Source organism: Mastigoproctus giganteus, chromosome 8 (assembly GCF_048544385.1).
Source record: "Mastigoproctus giganteus isolate SK-2022 chromosome 8, ASM4854438v1, whole genome shotgun sequence".
Taxonomy (NCBI): Eukaryota; Metazoa; Arthropoda; class Arachnida; order Uropygi; family Thelyphonidae; genus Mastigoproctus; species Mastigoproctus giganteus.
The window spans coordinates 5,798,081-5,816,729 of record NC_143582.1 but is presented as its reverse complement, the minus strand read 5'-3'; the positions used below and the strand labels follow the sequence as shown (position 1 = coordinate 5,816,729).

Here is an 18,649-nt window from a genome sequence, read left to right as displayed (position 1 = left end):
AATGGAACTTCAAAGGAAGAAATGCGGCAAAGTTGGTAATCCAAGGACGAGACCAGAGGAATTTAAAGCGAATTGCGCGTCAAAATTTAAGATCCATTGCGCAGCAAACAACTGAAAAATTAAATTTAAGCAAAGAAAGACTCATTTCCGAATGCCACTTCTGTGGCATTCTTTCTTCGGGCCTTTCTTTGGCAAAATCGAAAGATTGGACTGCAGCGGTGCCGCCCAACGCCAAGAATGAAAAGATCATGCGGTCTGACGAGTCTTGATTTACACTTTTTTGCGCTAATAGTAAGGTGATGGTGTGGTGTGAGGCTCAAGTTAGTCGTTAATCCATTCATTCAGTCTGCCTTGAATACACCCCTCTATCACCTGCAGTTGGTATCATAATCTAGGATGTGTTGTGTTGGTAGGAACTGCATCCGCTCATACCGTTAGAAAGTTGTATTAACTCCATTGAAGATCTCTCTGTCGTATCGAACCAACTTTACTGTGTAATGATTCATTTTACCAGAACTGCGATGAATTCTTTCAAGACGATAATGCAACTATCCACCGCGCAAAAAGTTTATCTGAATGGTTCGAGGAATATTCTGGAGATTCCCAAAATCTACCTTGAATGTGTGGATTCAAAGTTTGTCTACCATGAACAAATCTCGATTCCTGCCCTGGAATAATATTCCCACGTTGTGAGTTAATATTTATCTAATATCTCTATAAAGTATACAGTTAAGAAGAATGTTTCCAATTTTCTTGAAGATCACACCGACTAGAGATCAGACAATCTGAATTGAAAAAGTTTCTCATTCATAGAACCATGACTTGTTAGGATGAATATCTCAGAAAACCATCTATGGTTCTTATTATTTAAAATAAAAGTAACATCAGGGGAAAAAAGTTCTGGTAACCTAACCTTTAACGAAAGAATCCCATCTTGTTTGCCAAATATTTATCAATTCTTTAAAGCATCTAGTTATCAGCTTATTATCAATCGCAACACCTAAATATTTTAGTTCTCTGACCATTGGAAGCTGTTTATTATTAATTATAATTTGGGATGGCCGATCTCAGATCAGGCTAAGAGATCAGCAAGTTATACAGATCTTTATCTACCTCTGTCTATAGAATTGAATGTCATTCATGGTTTTTTTTTTTTTATACTAATTTCAATAAATAAATTAAGGAATACATTCTCTGTTTTAAAACTCCGTATAATCCAAGATTTAAATAATCCGAATTAGATCTGTCCCATCTCTAATTACACCTCTGGTTCCAGCCTATTCTCATCAATTGACAAAGCAACTTTAAACATAACCAATGGGCTACCGACATGGTAAAAATAAATCAATAACATTTTTTGGGTTTCCGGGAAAAGCAACTGCAAAGCGCAGACTGAATAAAAAATTCGGTTTTGAGCTGAATAGAATAGCAAGTAGTATCGTTGGCTGGGGAGTATGAATACCATGAATTAAACATAAGAAATTCCAGATTTATTCCGATAACATGTAAAGACCTTTTCTTTTTTCCGGTTTCTTAAAACCGAGGGGGAATTAGAAGCTATTTAGGGTGGTAAAAATCTCTAATATTAAATGTTATCCCCACAATCGACCCACCGAGAATTGCCCTCACTTGTTTAATATGGAACTCCAGCTACCGATCAGTACATGATTATGGTTCATAGATTCTTAACACCGTCTACGAAATAGTTATCACCAAACCCTGACACTCGTCGGAGGAGGGCAGCGGCTGGCAAACTGCCAACGCGATTATTAATGAGCGTTCCATTTTTAGCATTCTACGCTACCGTAGTCCGTCGGTCTTTTTGTCATCGCCAGAATCACTGCACTCTTTCCAGAAGAATCTCATTTTAACAGCTTAAGAACTGAGATCACAAAAATTAATTTTGTGACAAACGATCAAGTCCACCACATTTAGCATTGATAATCCAAATAAAATATCTCCATTTTACTTTATAATTGTATACTTATGATCAATTATGTTTAATCTTACTTTCCTATTGCCCTCGTGGATGCCCTGGTGGGTAGTACAGTTGATCCTCCCCATATCGGTTGGAAAAGACCTGAATTCGGGTTCCATCGATGACGTTAGGAATTTTTATGGGTATTTTTCAAAACGTGGCCGAGTTAGTCGGTCTCAGGTGAGGACAGCATGGTTCTTCTCCCAGAAATTTGGGTTTTTTATCCAGCAAACAGAAAATTGATATGCCGAATTCTGAACTGATTACTTTGGAGTCAGTTTAATTTATATTTTATTAATAAAAAACTTTTATTAATAAATATTTAAAGAATTAAAAAGCTGCAAGTTAAACTTTTAAATATATTAAATATTTAACTGCAAACAGTAATTATTACGCAACAAATTTTATTAGTGTCTAACAATTTTAACAATATTTTGGCCTCGTTTTACGCTTTGGGGGCTAAGATGAAAAATGGTTTTAGCTATTATCAGCTCCAGAGCAGTGGGTATAGAGTTGAAAAACCACATTGAGATGACAGGTCGACAAAGAGATGACCCTCCTGCAGAACGCTCGTTTGTAGCACAGTTGGTAGAATCGCTATCCTCCCCACATTGGGTGGAAAAGACCTGAATTCGAGTCCCATCGATGATGTGAGGAATTTTTATGGGTCTTTTTCACAATGTGACTGAGTAAGTCGGTCTCAGGAGAGGGCAGCTTGGTTTTTTCTCCCAGAACCTGGTTTTTCGTCCAGCAAACAGAAAATCGACCACAGAAGACACGCAGTTTACAGACGATATACACGGAACAATATGGCTTTAGTCACTGATGCTCCTAAAACCTCCTGCAGAACGCATACTTTTGCTAGTGCACCAACAAAATTACAAGTTGGTGCCTATTTAACGTCTAGGTAACTTGAAGAGTGAATTGTTCCTCCTATAACATTATGGCAGTAATGTCTGATGATGATACTCCAAGGGCAATCATTTTCCAATAAGTCTTTCCTAAGCACATTGATTTAAAACTTTCTTTTATTTATCTTAGAAAATTTTCAATATTTTTCAGAGAAGTCTGGTGGATTACTATGGCGAGGTTGTAAAGTGGTTGGATGAAAGAAACAACTCTGATTGATATATTTTGATTTTAGCAAGGATTTTGATACACGAAGGTCCATCGGTAGATTAAGGATTGGCTTATTAAGGAGAGGAAAGAAGTATTAAGGAGAGGAAACAGAAGGTTTCTTATTTTCATAATTAATGATACTGATAAGAGAATATAGGGGAGGTTTTCAAAGCATGCTGAAGATTTAAACGTTGAGTGGTCAGTTAACGATTAGAACCGTGCTATTCTGCTTTAGAAGGACTTGGACCGATTGCAAGTGTGGTCTGAAAAAATGGCAGATAAAGTTTAACACTATCAAATGCATTTGGGTAAAAAGAAACTTTCCTCTTTAATTCCTCTCTACCTGTCTACAGACTACGATTGGTGTGTAGATATAGGGAGAGGAATTAAAGGATATTGAGGAAGAGAAAGACAGATTAAGGTACATAAAGACAATCAGAGAGTGCAACTTTAAATGTTAGGGTGAGCACTCGTAAACTAAATGTTATTCAAGTTCACCAGACCGGCTGACTTCAGGCCAATATCAATTGCCTCTCCCTTCCTGAAATGCCTCTAGAAGTGTGCATCTATAATGATGTAGCACTCGCAATCTTTGCGCATAGGCCAGAACATACCCATTATGCCATGTCTAATAGATCTACTGCGATAAGGACTGTAACCTGCCTACAGTCCTTATCGCAGAAATTACTTCACGCCTGGAATGACAACGAAGATCTTCACACCATTTTTCTGGACATGAAATCTGCTTTCGACTCAGTCCAAATAACACCCCTTCTTGCCTTACTTGAGAGATTCTACGGGATATCCGGAAATATGCTCGAGATCCTCAATAATTTGTTATCTAGGAGAATGCTTCACTTCAAAGGCGATGGCATTACAGTCACTAAAAGCATCGAAGTAGGGATCCCACAAGGTGGTTCTCTCTCAGCCTTGCTATTTGCAGCAATATTCGTTCCACTAATGGATCAAATTCCAGCTTTCCTATCGTGCTGATGATATTGTATGCTACTTGCCATGCAAAGGCCATGTTGGTGATTCACAAGAAAAACAAACCTCCTCTGAATCTGTAAACAGCTACCTAAATACATTCTGTAAGTATGCTAAATTTTTTGGCCTGTCAGTCAATCCAGAGAAGTCAAACTATCTCATCTTTAGGCCTGACGTAGCCCAGTGGTCAGGAGCGAGAGTGCATAGCACGCGTTCCTTGAGTGCACCGGGGTTCAAGCCCGTGACTACTAAATACGATGAATATTTGTATTGACGATTTATTGTAAACTCTACTGACTTGGTTGTCGTGCCGAAGTATAAACAGAAAATTTATTTATTTATTTATTTACGCCAAGTCGGATCACTTCTACTGATACTGCATCTTCTCTATTTCCGGAATTGGCAGGAAATGTTCTGACTCCCACAGACAGTGTCAAATTCCTAGGAGTAATCCTTGATGCCAACCTCACCTATAAAAAACAAATCCAAGCTCAGTATTCCAAAGCCCTGAGAGCGTTCTGGGAAATGAAAATTGATCTGTGCAAAACGCACAATAAGCAAATAAACAAGAAGTACCTTGCAACTTACTTCTGTAGTGTACTCTCCTATGCCGTGGAAGTTTGGTCGGCGGCACCACCCACCAGCCTCAGGAAACTATGGGGCCTCGAATTCTGGGTGCTGAAATGGGCCAATTTGTGGTCGCACCAGATCTACACAACGTCTAAATCTACTCTCTGCTGCAACCTGCAATATACGCCCATGGTTCACAGTGCTAAGCAGGATCACATCACCATCTGGAACACGGTTGGTTGGCGTTTGCCAGGCAGACATCTTCGTAGTACCCCCCTCTCCTTGTGGTCAAGGCTCCAGCGGTTACAGAATTTCAGGAGACACTTCCCAAATGTGACTCTGGATACTCTCAACTCGTTCAACATCGACATTGACCTGTGGACTATAGACAAGGCATATCGCGATGGCATCTTGTCCAATCTTGCTGTTTGTAAAGGACATTTATGTAAGTGCCGATCTTAGTTTCTGCTCAACTTGTAGTCCTTTTTCTCTGTAATTACTACTTCATTTTTACATTTTGATTATCATCTTTGCTTTTATCTATTAATTATTATTTAGTTATGATTATTATTTTATTTCATTTTTTTTTCTATTATAAAACAAAATCACTTGTATAAACAACGAATTGTAAGATTCCTCTGGCTTTCTGTGTAAGGAATCACTATTGTATAAAATTTATGTTAATAAAGAATCTTATTATTATTATTATATTGAGCATGTGATGTAGACAGGTGGAAGAAAGACACATGGCCAATAAATCCATGATTTATCAGGAAGCTCTGGCGGCTGCATCTAAGGAAAGCTATAGAACTTCTAGAGAAGATTCAAAGCAAAGCGACTACTTGGCGAAGAGTGCCAAGCATTGTCCCCAGAGAAACGGTTTAAAGATGGGATCTTCAGAGCTTAGTAACTAGACATCTTAGAACGGATATAATGGAAGCGCTTAGGGTCCTGAGGGGATCAGCAATATTGTCACACTGCATGAAACAAGACTCAGAGAGTGCAACTTTAAATCTTAGGGCGAGCATTCGTAAACTAAATGTTATTCAAGTTCACCTGTTGTCGAATCATAGAATAAGTAGCCTACAAGGGTGGCTGAGGCAAAACGTTTGTTGAAATTCAAAGAGGAACTGTATACTCACTTTTGATGGTGGGAAATAACATGAATTTTATTTTTATTTTATTTTTGGTAGACACAGAATAAATTTTCTTCCTTGAATCATTATGTTATCTTAAAACTAATACTCTCAATCAATTAACATTGACGCTAATTAATACTACACCATTTTCTAGTACACTTTAATGTTTCTGTCTCATTTACAATCAACAATAATGTTTCCTTTATTGAGGAAGAATACTCTACTTTTTAGTATTTGTCTTTCCATTTCTTTTGGTACTGTTCTGTAATGTCTGTAGATCCATATAATTGCCGAATCAACAGCTTCACCTGTGTAATGTTACGATATTAAGCCCCTCCATCACAGAGACTACAAGAACGACAGAAAGTTTAGGACTTGCCATGAAGCTTCCCTTATTACTCGCCTAGGTATGAAAGTAATAGGAATAGAAGCCATGAAACGTCTTTTGCTTGATGAAGAAAGATATTTTTATGGCCTTCCACGGATCCATTAAACTACCATTAGACACTTGGATGGTTTACCTTACTCTCTTTAAGCTCTAATTTTAGTTTGAATCAATGAGATCAAAATAGGTCACGCGCGTCGTGGATCATTGGGATTCTATTTGAGGACATTACTACTTTTTGCCTTTTCGGTCTCCAAAGTCATTTATAGATTTTGTTTTTTAACTTGCAAAATATATATTGACAAAGTTCCGACAAGAAGGATTGGAATTTTGCACATCACCCTAAAGACTTTGAAAAGTAGGTTAAACTTTACAGCTTTCACACTCTGTGAAAAATGTAACATGCACATGTTTATTAAGGGAAAATGTCAAAAATATCTCCCTTTTTTGGAGGATAAAATTAAGTAAACAATATATTTTACAAAATTCGTCTTGAAGTTTGTAGAGAAATGTATCTACTTTATTTATTCTAAGAAATAAATGTTTGCAGTAGATTCGGATAAAAATAAGCTTGATTTATCTTTTCATAGTGATTTCATCCCGAAGCGTGTGATATAACTTTAAGGCTTTTCGAAGAGCAATATATGGTCCAGTACAGGAATAAATACAGATTTAAGTGAATTATCAGAATTGTTAGAAGTGTTGTGTACAAGGGAAAGTTTGATTATCGAGTAACTGCATATTCCTGCTCTCAGAGGTTTGCAGTCGAAAATAAAAATTCTCTGAAGAAGAAAATATGAAATTATTCTTGAAACGTCACTATAAATAAACAGTTAATTTTATTAACGTAATGTCTACTTTCACCGAGTTCAGGTAGTGATATTTCAGAAGGCTTACGCTATGCTATATTATAGAAGTCATGAAGTTTTTACAATAATTTCCACATGACAGTGATTTAATAATTTAACATAGAGAACGATTTTAAATTATTTTGATGAGGAAATAAAATGCAGTGTGGATAAAGCCCGGGTTAATCCCTTTTAGGGCTTGTTTTGCTCTGTTGCCGAGTTAGTCGGTCTCAGACGTAGAGAGCAAAAATTTTTTTGTCAAGGAACTTTGGTTTTTTTGTCCACCAAAACAAGAAAACCGACCAGACAGCGCTGAAAATTTATGAATATAATTCGCATGAGTGGATCTTCTCTTGAGTAGAAAGTTGTAATCACCATCCCCTCTCCTACCTATGTAGAAATCACAGTTGGAAAACGTCTGGGTTCGAATCTCATCAATCGCGAGAACTTTTATGGGCGTTTTTCACACCATGAGTAATTAGTTGATCTTAAGCGAAGATAGTAAGCTTTTTTCTCTCGAATCCCAGTTTTTTATCCAGCAAACTGATCAGGAAAATCGAATTTAGAGACATAATATACAGTACGTGGGTGGATAAGTCTGTCTTCTCGGGTAACCCTAATGACTTTCTGCCACTAGTCTGCCTAGTCTGCCACTTGTTTGGATAGGCCCGGATTCAATTTATCGTTGAATCCGGAGTATACCGGGGTGAGGAATGTAAACTTCGTGGGTACATGTAGCATATGTATAATTTTTATTTTCAATTAATATTTAAATGACTTCAGATTTCTTAACCATGACCTAGTCCCAATTTTCTTTTCCTTGATAGATTACTTATGATAACGAAATTGCTAAAACTCTCATAAATATAAAGTTTAATTTTATTGAAAAAATCTTCACAAAAGAAATTCTTTATCAGTTATATTAGAAATCATTTTGAATTTCTGGTACACTACAGGTAATCGATGTAATTTCATTTGGCAAAATTACTTAGAAAGAGTAAGATAGTAGCTTTTAAAAAACATTTCTGTTTGAATGGGAAATGCTATTGACTCGCATCTTTTTAAATTCTAGCTTAAAACCCGTTGAGAATGTTTTTATATACCAAACAGCATGAATCACAGCTTCTACAACGTCTTCGTGAATTGCGAGGACAGGGCCAGCAATTTTCCTCTTCACGTGCGTGTAACCGTTGTTATGACAGGCTGTAATTAGAGTCAACAAAAAGATTAATTTTCCCGTTGTTGTGATTTGTGTACATCTTTCTTAAAATCTCCATTATTTTCTGCTAAAGTAAAACAAGAGTCTTCATTGATAAGTTTTACTAGCATTTTAGCCCTCGTGGGTAGCACACCAGGTGGAAAAGACCTATTGTTGTCCACCTGAGTGATACATCCTCGCAACTTTTGCAAAGTGACAGTTAAGGGGGAAAAAACACCAACTCTTTCACAAAATCTCATAGATAAAAATTTAAAGGAGTAAGGTCTGGTGATCTCGGTAGCCATTGAAGTAAAGGTTCGTCATCACGGGAGGCTAGACCAATCCAGCACGGGGATAATTGTTATTCAGAAACTTTCGCACCTCCTAATGGAAATGTGGCAGAGCCCCATCCTACTGCAAAATGAAGTTGTTTCCGGCTTGTGTCAGCTGCGGCAGAAACCACTCGATCAGCATGTCAAGGTAGGAAATGCCATTCACAGTGTCTTCGGCGAAAAAGTGCCCATAAATCATTTTCATGGACATTGCACATTAAACGTTTATTTTGGACTGTCCCGCTCATGTTCCACAGTTTTATGTAGATTCTCGCCCTTCCCCAATACCAATGTTGTCGATTCACTTTACCACGTCTCCATGCGTCCTAACAAATGAATATTGTAAGGACGCATGGAGAGTCGCCTTCTGAGAATATGCTAAACTGTGGCATCTCAAGCTTTCTACTGGCCTTGTTAGTCGATTTGCAGAAACTCCTGAGATATGCTTTCCACACACGTGCTACAGTCGCTTCCTCTGTGCTGAGATGACCTGTGCTTTTGCCCTTGTAGATGCATCCACGCTCCACGAACTGCCTATACCACTTAATGATGGAGTCTCGAGTTGGTATATTTCTGTGAAATTTAGTTAGGGATGATTGCTGCAATGAAACATTTGTTGTTTGGTGATAAAAGGTGACGCCATTTTGAATGCAGCGTTAACTGGCGTAGACAACGCAGATTTATGCGCCATCTCTGTTACAGTAAGCACAACTTGGATATTTACGCTATCATTTGATAGTGTTTTGTCGCAGAAATGTATACAGTATATTTGACATAAACTGTCAAAGTTGGCAACAACATTTTGACTAACCCTGTATATATAATACGATATAAATATAATGAATAAAACGTTATGTTCAAAAAGATAATAAACATTGGTATGAAGGTATTAACGTTTATTACCTTTAACTTATAAATCTATGAAGGTACTAGGTTTGTTATTTCATGGAGATTTCCGATTTACGTTGTTCCGAATTATGGTGTGTCAATATAACGTCGTTTTTAATTTTTAAAATTTTAAATTCTAAATATGAAAACTTCCATCTTATTTCCCTTTATTAAGAAGTACTTCAAGAAACAAAATCTCACTAACAGGACCTTGTTTGTTTTTGATGATCTGACCATCAAAGAGGACAGACCAGAGGATAACAGCGACATTCAACGCCGATTATCTCTGGTGGACCATGCGACAAGTGATCACCGAGACAGATGGTGAGGACGAGCCATTAGTTCGGGAGTCCTGGAGGGGATAGAATATTAAGAATTCCACAAACAAGGAATGGAGCGGTAAATCAAGTCGGAGATTGAGCGACTTTTTGCGTTTAATGAACATGTCTCAAGAGAATAAGAAATAAAATTCTGTTCAGATTTTTGTCCTTGGATTCTTAAAACATGAATAATTTGGTATAGCTAATGTGCAACATAAATAATAAACGTTTATTCACCCGGAAGGCATTTTCCTTTTATAGCATATAGTTGAACATAGACAAAACATGCCCGATTTACGTCGTTTCGATATACGTGGACGTCCAGAGAAACACATTGCCGATATAAATCACAGACCACCTGTATAATTACACATTTTTAGACTAAATTCTTAACTTCCAAAATTATACCAACTCTGAATGTTCTAAATCCTCCAGTGGAGAGGAAGAGAGACTGATTAGAGAATGAGTGAGAAAAGAAAGGAGAAAAAGAGACAGACCTGAAACCTTAACTTCAGACTGACCATCCTTCCAATCATTATATATAAAAAAAAAACGTTGGATGTCCCTCCTAGAGATGGGATTGAAATCCAGGCAGTGGTTACAATCACTGGAGGGGTCAAATCAGAGCTAAAAATAAAAATATTCCGCATAACGAGAAGCGATGAACGTGGAAGGTACGACGAACCGAAAAATGTGCGAAAAATAATTAATTAACAGAGAAGGCAGTAAATTATACCAGTAGCTCATGGGTTATGCTCTGTTAGAGGAATCATCAAGGTTTGTTCGAGCTCGAAGACATTGGAAGAAACGAATTCTTTGATTTTCATCAAAAGACAGGATGCAGTTCTGGTGTGGGTACCATTTCGCGGGAATGCGATTTCCACGAGGAAAACATCGACAGACTTCTCCAAAATTCTCCTGCAACAGAATCTTCAGAAACTATTTTTATCATCCTGGAGAAAATCTTTCCATCCACACCCGATGCCCACTCGAAAACACAGACTATCGCAATTCGGAACACGTGCAACCTCCCGCATACAGCGTTCCCTTTCGGAGCAGTGATTAGATAACGCTTTAGAGGCGGGCAAGACAGGAGAAAGGATAGGAGAAAGCTAATTTGTTCTCCGCGTTTAATGTTCCCTCTATTGCTTGCATCTTCTTCCAAAGTATCGTCATCGCCGAAAAGAAAAGGCCAGCCTCTCGGTGGCTAACGTCTCTCCTTTTGGTCTCTAGCTCGGCGCATGCGCACACACCAAGCCTGCCACCAGTTTTCTGCCAATTTAGGTCACATGGGTAGCTGGCGCGAAACTCCTCGCGGTGAGTGCCGCTGTCGAGGGGAAGGGCAAAGTCAATCGGCGTCCTAACAGCACGTCGCTGGTAGCGAGAGCACTTTGCGTGATCAGGAGCCATGCACGGAGCCAGACAACCCCCGTGGTAAAGGCGCTGAATTATTAAACCGTAAATACCGCCGGCGTAGCACACCAGATCGGCACTGCCGTGATGTCTGCTTCGGAATCGGTCGTCAGACGGGTGGGGATAGAGTGGCCTCGTACGCTGGTCAGGTGAAGTAAGGTTAACAATCTACCACAGCGGACGGATTAAATGGACGTGTTGTGTTTGTGCGTGTGTTTGTGTTGTCAACTTGAGTTCTCCATTGTAGGATTATCCAAATGTGTTCAAAATGGATCGCCGAACTTGCTCGAATGGAATCCATCTCGGGTTAGAGAGGTGAGTTCTTACAATAGGAATATATATTTACATAGGGAAACCCCTACGCACTCTGTTTATTTTGAATTCTTTGTTGGAAGCGCCATCTATTGCCAGTGAGACTGTAGAGTTGAGCCAAAGCTGGTCTATGAAATTAATGAACATAAAAAAACAAGTCCTCACTCACCATCAGAATGTTTGAGCTTTCGTTATCGATTTTTTGATCAATGACGCTTAATGTTAGCTACCGCGAGAGTTTTCTTTGCCCTAAGGCTAATTAATCATGGTCAAAAGTAGCATAAGGACATACGCCAAATGTTCATTTACCATGTTCTTCGACAATGGAAACCAAATAAATGATACCGGAACATGTACACCTGGGAGTTCACTCTTGAAATTTTTGTGACTTCAGATTTCAGGGAAAGTTTAATGGCTTTGAATTTCGATCTCCCCACTCCTCACTGCACCCTCCATTCACCAACTCTTTTTGACCTCTTAGAGACCTCACCCAAGAATATAAATCAGTATCAACCCTAAAACTGTTGTCTAATAAGTTCCATTAATTTTGTGTTCTTGGAATCAGGTTAGAATCATAGCAACACTATTATGATTACACCCTCAGAATGGATTTTCCAAGTCTTAAAGATCTTTGATTCAACATCGAAAAACTCATCAACAGAATGGATTTTCAACGTATTAAATTCCACATAGAAAAATTCATCATGGACTGTTCGACATCCAAATGACTTTTACCCTTAAGTTTTATGCATTCCATCTTAATCACAGAAATAATATCTCTGGGAGTACTTAAAGTAATACAATCTTTGACATGTGGAAATACAAAACACCGAAATCGATTCAACACTGGTTTGAGAATGAACCACATCACAAAAATACGCAGTTTGCAATATAACTAGTTGCCTTGTGGGTTGTTGAAACGTGACTTTCCATCTACTTCTCTTTCTAAAAACAACAAATTTCATTTTATTATCAATTCACACGAACTCAGCCTTGATTTGAATATTGTTTTCGATGAACTGCGTTGTACAGTCCTTCGATAAGACGATGACCTCATTCTTTCCTCTTTGCACCTATGGAAAATCCGCTGGTTCATTACCAAAATAGTTTCGTATGACGTAGAAAAACAATTGTCCTCTATTCAATTAATATCACCTTTTAAGATTAGGTTAGTAATTCAACGTCTCATTATTCTCTACAACCATCTTCGTAATCTAGATTAAGGCCATTCGCCCCTAACGGCTTGTCTTCTCCGACCTTGAGAAAGACAGGTTTATTGGAGGATATTCCATTACTTCAAATCAGTTCAATGGCATTACGAAGTCCAGCCTCGTTTTCCTCCTAGGTTTCTGCTAATTGTTTCGATATTTAATATCTGGAGGATAGATAAGGATCCGATGGGTCCTGTTAAAATGATGTGCGTTGAGCGGAGGGGACAGTAATTGTCCTCATTTGTAACTAACAAATACCGATATTAATTTTCGATGCTTTTTTTTTTTTTTTGAACCATCAGTGGTTCATCTCCCTGGAAAGGAGATGCTTCATTTGCGCGTTCTGATAAAATGTTCTTCCACGATAATGGAACGTCAAGTTCAAGGATCTGTCTCCGGCCCTAGAGTGTGTCTGGTTTTCCAGTAATTAGCTTTCTAATAGCACCATCCCACTCCAGCTGTTATCTGCTCTGATATGGTGAACATCAAAAGGTGTTTTATTTCCATACGCTGATACACGGTGCCTTTGTGCAATTCAACAGTTTCGCATTTGAACTATCCATCTATTAATTTGCGTGTGATTTTCTAAAATTCATATTTTGTTTTTCCTCTCTTTTTGTCTTTCTCTCTTTCCACTCTCTCATTCTTCATTTCCTTTCCTTCTTTTTCTCTCTGGTTTCTGGAAAAAATGAAACCTTTCTGGTTTCCTTTTTTCTTTCATTATGGTTCTCTATTTCTCTCTTTCTCCCTTATCTTCTTTTCATCCCTGTTTTTTTTTCTCTATATTTCCTTTCTTCTTATCTGTCGTTTTCTTTGTTTCATAATGACCTTAAGCACGAAAGGTTTAAGAATTTAGCACGTATGGTTAGAAGACTGAAAAGACTGAAGACACTCATTGATATTACACTTTGAATTTCTGAAAATTATAATTTTTCTTGATAATATTTCTTGAAAATACCTCTGAAAGAAGGGCGTTCCAAAGGACAGAAGCAGAAGGGATAAACAAGGAAGAGGAAAAAAATACTTCTGTGAGTTTGGAGTTGGACAATGAATAGACAGAGACTGAGGGGAGAATTATAGATACCAATACATTTTTTTTTTTTTTTTGTTAAGTGTTGGCGCATCGGCTTCTGTGGCCATAATGCACATCCCACAGTTTTTGCATTTTACTCTGATCCAAGCCCGAGGCGGGATTCGAACCCGCTAACTCTACTAGGAACCCTGCAAATACGAACACACGAGCAAAATATACCTCAAGCAACTGGCCTGGTACTTTCCGGGGAAGCACTTGACTTCGCTCTTTACTGATCATGGCCCCTTTAAGGAGAAGCTGCTCTGGTTCGGTCTTGTTGAGGACCCCAACTGCACGTGTTGGGAGATCGAGAACTGGAACCACTTGGTCTATGACTGCCCAGAATACGAAGATCTCAGAGGCATCCTGATCACAAAGATACACTACCTTCCGAAAGGACTGGCATCCCACTTCATTGACACAGAAGAGGAATACAGAGCACTTTCTCAATATGCGCAGGACCTCTTCGAGAGAAGAAAACTGATAATTACCATATATCTTGTCTGACGAAAGACCACCACAAGTTAAACTGTAGAAGACCATAAAATTCCATCCAATGGAGTTACTACAGAGAAAAACCCTGAGACAAGAAAGTGAAAAACACAAGGACGGGGCTTATTCCATGAGCGACTGGACTGAAATTGACTCGACACTGAAGAAAAGAGACTTAACGCAGTGCAGCTTCCAACTTTCACTTTCCCTTCTGGTGGGGCATGGGCATGCCCCACTGTGACTTGGGGTCGCTTCCTCTCTCGACTCCATACTTCTGTATTTTTCCCCCAGACTTCAGTCTCCCCACCCACTCTACCTGCACATACGCAAGCGAATTCCCTGCCCACGTCGGAATTGATTTAATCATCTCCAAATTACGTTTTTCGCCCATACACTCGGCCTTTCAAAAATTTAGTGTTATTCTTCATCGAATTTACCAAAAAAAAAAATATATATATATATATTTTTTTTTTTCCCTCTCTCTTTTTTTATTTATTTAATTTTTTTTTTTTTTTTTTTTTTTTTTTTTACGTCCTAGCCGCCGAAATCTCAGGAAATTAAGCGGCAGGACCTTCCAGAGTAAATCTTAGTCTACTGGTGTTTCCTGGTCTGCCTCCACGGGGCGAAAGTGGGGCAACGTTGGGCCTCAGTAGGGGTCCAGCGGCTAAACGACCAGATGAACAACGGTACATGACACTATACATATACAATATCCAATATCCAATATACATATACAATATCCAATATCCAATATACATATACAATATCCATACACTTTTAAATCTCTGGCATTTCCCAGCGAACTGGCTCACCCACAATGCAACGCGGAGATGGAGGAAACCCCTGATGCCGTTTGACCCTAAACACACTTTTGGGTTGCCTGCCTGGCAACCCATACCTTTGGGTTGCCAGGCAGGCACTTTACCCACCTGGCTAGCCGGTCGGCGATACCAATACAGAAGAACGGTGTGCATGCAGAAAGGTATGCAGCGAAAACTGAACATCAATAACAGACAGTAAAGGAGCTGTTAAAAGTCGGTTCATTAGCTTTCTCTCTAGACTCTCCTAGAACAGAGAGTTTAGGAGCTTAAGAGCAGTTACACTAGATGTGGGAGCAATGTTCTACAGCAGGACGGATTCTAGATTGGTATAGAGTGAGTAGTTTTGATGCAGAAGAAGCAATATTTGTAGTGTTTACGTTAAGAGAGATGGAGGTCAGGGTAATCCCTAATAGAGATATGTGATCTTGCCTAGAAATCTGAGTTTCATCGACGATAAACACAGGAGTAGTTGACTCCCTGAGTTCTGAAAGGGGACAAGCCCTAGTTTTAGAAGGACTACAGTTAACTAAATTTTTATCGACCCATTTAAAAATTAGCTGGACAGACACCATTTAAAGAACTGGTGGTGGATATTGAGAAGTTGAGGCTGTTTGTCGAAGCAATGTTTCTTAAACTTGAAGGTGGACTGTAGTGTGCTATCATTAGTGGAAGGTCATTAACATACAAGAAGAAATGAGTGGAAGAAAGAACTGAATCTTTGGGAACACAAGCTAGAAGAGAGAGCCTTCTAAGTTTTATTATTACCCACAATGACCAAGGCAGAGAGAAAACTGGACATCCAACTGCAAAAAAAAAAAAAAAAAAAAAAACAGTCGGCAATCCATAGGATGGGAGCTTGTTCAGAATGGCAAATACGTTGAAAAGTTTTAGAAATGTGAAGAGCAACACTTGAGTTTCATCAAACTTTTCCATTGAATTCCAAAGACGAGTAACACAAGCCATTATATCACCAGTGGACGAACACTGACGGAATCCATGTTGATCGTCATTGATCAGATGGAAGGTTTCGAGACAGCTTAATATTTAGTGGTTGATACATTTTTCCATTAGTTTGGAAAGAGTAAAGGTGCGTGCAATGGAATGATAATTGGAAGTAAAGTTCTCTTCTTTCTCTTCCACTTTTGTTCTGCTCCCTTTTCTTTAATTTCTTCATCTCTCTCTCTCTCTCTCTCTCTCTCTCTCTCTCTCTCTTGCTTTTTTTCTTTCATTCTTTCTGCTTCTTCCTCTTGAAATTAATTAACACAGTGTTGTCATAACCCTTTATCAGAGGCCCAATAATACGTTAAACTAGTCTAGATGAACTTGCCATGCCAACTATAACTGATGGTCACCACCATTATCTATATTGGGCACGAAGATATTATTAGGGCACAAGTGAGTACTATTATTCAGTGGCAAAACTTTTGTAAGTAAGACTGATTTTGGGTTTTATCTTTTATGACCTCTTTAAGAAACTCAAGTAAAGCAACAGAATCACCTAATACTTAACCAGTTTCCGAGAAACCTTAATATCTTCTAAGCGAAGCCAAGAAAACAAGTTGGATTTCTCACTATCTGACTCTCCCTCTCACTGTCGCATTCAAGAAGTGTAAATGGTTTGTGACAACAATAAGGAACGACCCGTATTGTTGAAGATGTTGCTAAGGAACAAGTCTAACGTCCCTGACCGGAAATCCAGTTCACATTATGTGATGCACAGGAAACGGCAGCGCATCAGCAGCAGGTAACCTTCCCTAGACAGGAAATCTATAATGCCGATCCCTGGGTGAGTGGAGGCCTCACCAAGATAACGTTAGTGGCCAGCACATGTACAAATCTTATCGCGTTTTAGAAGTTTGTAGACACCTTTTCCTTTGATCTCTTGTTGACTACAAGAATCATTTGTAAAGCTTCTCTAAAGCCATCTATAACATCCTACAGTAAAATCATTATCAGTAAGAAGACCATTAACGATCCTTCGATTGTACCATGTTTATAATCAACTGATTTTGAAGAATGTTATTTTAAAGAATTCTCTATTACTTTCAAAAGACAACGTTGCCAATCTATGGAAACAAATATATTGGACTTCGTCAAGTATTTACTAATATTTTTTCCCAAAATAAGATGAACTATTTCTTGTGTCCTCGAAAACAATGAGGTTCTAATGTCCTCAAGGCATGTCATCCGTTGGTGTTTCGAATTAATAAGGTGGACTATTTTTGTGACAAGTCGTCATTCGATTTAAGTAATGTAAAAAGTGGAAATTAAATCTACCTCTTCACAACGATCGACCTTGGCAAAATCCGCACTTTTGTTGCATCTCCAGAGAGTTAAGTTGTGGTTAACGGTTTGGTGCAATCTGTTCAGAATTCAGTGAAGTTCTTTGCACTTGATAAACCATGGTGATTAAAATGCAAAGACAGCTATGAGTAGATGATTATCTACCAGTTGAACAGAAAAAACCGGTTGGCTGATGAAATTCAAAACGTATGAATGAAGTGGGTAGAATTAGGTCACGTAACTTGTATGGTATATTTATAACTTGCGGTATTGAAATATCTTTTTGCAGATTATGAGTTCAAAGAGAACAATTAATTTTTCTGCTTGAAAATTTTCAGCCTTAAATTAGAAATTTTGAACCTTTCATTTTTTTTTATTCATTTATTTCTTTTTCTATCCTAAAAAATTTACAAGTGCTCGAAATGTCTACCTAGATTTGGTATCACATCAACAATCAGTTGATTCTTGCAGCCGGTTTCACTATGCGAAATCTGACACAACTCTTTAACAGCTGCTGAGTTAACTCATCGACAGCTCAGTCTTACATAACATTGAATTCAGCGTCGCTACAAGTAATGAATTTTGGTTGCAAAAGCAGGGAGGACGCGTTGGTGGTTCTCTGCTACCAGTTGAGGCGTAGGGAAATTATTATGCAGCCACTTTTGGCTACCTTCCATAATGAGGCGCTCCCATTGTGCTGGTGTAAGTATTACTACAAGGAGTAGAGTGGTAGTTTATTGATATTGGTATTAATGGCGAAATGATGCAAGGAAGCAGAATTTTTTTGCATCTATCAAGAAAAGGCGCTGTTCTCGTGTGGGTTGGGTTAATGATCAACGGCCGCATCCCTCTTCATGTTTTTGATATGGATACGATCAGCAGCCTTAAATCCGATCGAATGTACGTGCGAAGCCCTTGGGGGTTGTGTTGTACACCGTGCTTATGTCATGTGACCATATTTTCGAGCATCTTGTATCGACTTCTGTAATGTGACATTTTTGGTAATTCTTATATAACCCCTATAAATGTCCTTTATACCTGTCCGAAGTTTCCTGGTCTCATTATTCTATGGTACACCACCATTCCAAATTTTGTCCAGCTTCATCGCAAGCTTCTCGAGTTACACCACGTTTTTTGTTAATTTTGTCGAGCGGTGTACTTTCAATACCTTTCTAAACAATATTTATTGATGGCTTACTGGACAACAGCACCGATGTCTCTGCCTGTAATGGGTTAGTGATTTATTATTGCCCTTAGAGACTAGCGCATTTCTTGCAATGA

At 38.5% G+C, this 18,649-nt stretch overlaps 1 protein-coding gene across 4 annotated transcripts in view; it reads left to right on the top strand.

The window, feature by feature from the left end:
* LOC150081221 (protein still life, isoform SIF type 1-like) overlaps window positions 1-18,649 on the top strand; it is a 496,225-nt gene that overhangs the window by 42,022 nt on the left and 435,554 nt on the right. For 3 of the 4 annotated variants that reach the window (XM_090379422.1, XM_090379425.1, XM_090379421.1), the window contains exon 1: window positions 11,114-11,492. The exons of the other annotated variant lie outside the window; for it this stretch is intronic. The gene's annotated coding sequence lies outside the window, so the exon portion shown is untranslated. Of the gene's footprint in view, window positions 1-11,113; window positions 11,493-18,649 lie in introns of those variants that run through there. 4 annotated transcript variants of the gene reach the window in all.